Here is an 843-nt window from a genome sequence, read left to right as displayed (position 1 = left end):
TTTTTGATAAGCTCTTTTGCATACTTTCCTTGGTAAATGAAGGTGCCACTAGGAGTTTGTTTAATTTGGAGGCCAAGAAAGAAAGTAAGCTCTCCCATTAAACTCATCTCAAACTCACTAGTCATGAGTTTTCCAAACTCTTCACACAAGGAAATGTTGGCTGATCCAAATACAATGTCATCAACATAAACTTGAACAAGGAGTATATCATCATTAGATGCTTTAATAAATAAAGTAGTGTTGGTGGTACCCCTTTGAAATTGATTTTCCAACAAGAAGGCACTTAGCCTTTCATACCAAGCTCTTGGAGCTTGTCTAAGACCATAAAGGGCCTTAGTTAGTTTGAAAACATGATTTGGAAATTCTTTATGCTCAAAACCGGGGGTTGTGCCACATACACTTCTCTATCAATAAAGCCATTAAGGAAAGCACATTTAACATCCATTTGAAACATTTTGAAACCTTTATGGGTGGCATAGGCAAGAAGCAATCTAATTGCTTCCATTCTAGCTACCGGAGCAAAAGACTCATCAAAATCTATACACTCTTCTTGATCGTAACCTTGGGCCACTAATCTAGCCTTGTTACGAACAACTTGTCCATCCTCACCAAGCATATTTTTAAATACCCACTTAGTACCCGTTACCTTCTTACCATCCGGATGAGGTACTAATGTCCAAACCTCATTCTTGTCAAATTGAGCAAGCTCCTCTTGCATGGCCTTGACCCATGATGGATCTTCAAGAGCTTGTTTGACATTGTTGGGCTCTATTTGTGACAAGAGAGCGAGGTTTCTAGGTTCGGTTTGCCTTTTGGTGGAGGATCTTGTTGTTACACCATGAG

Source organism: Arachis ipaensis, chromosome B5 (genome assembly GCF_059453495.1).
Source record: "Arachis ipaensis isolate K30076 ecotype BB chromosome B5, ASM5945349v1, whole genome shotgun sequence".
Taxonomy (NCBI): domain Eukaryota; kingdom Viridiplantae; phylum Streptophyta; class Magnoliopsida; order Fabales; family Fabaceae; genus Arachis; species Arachis ipaensis.
This window is presented reverse-complemented; position numbering follows the sequence as displayed.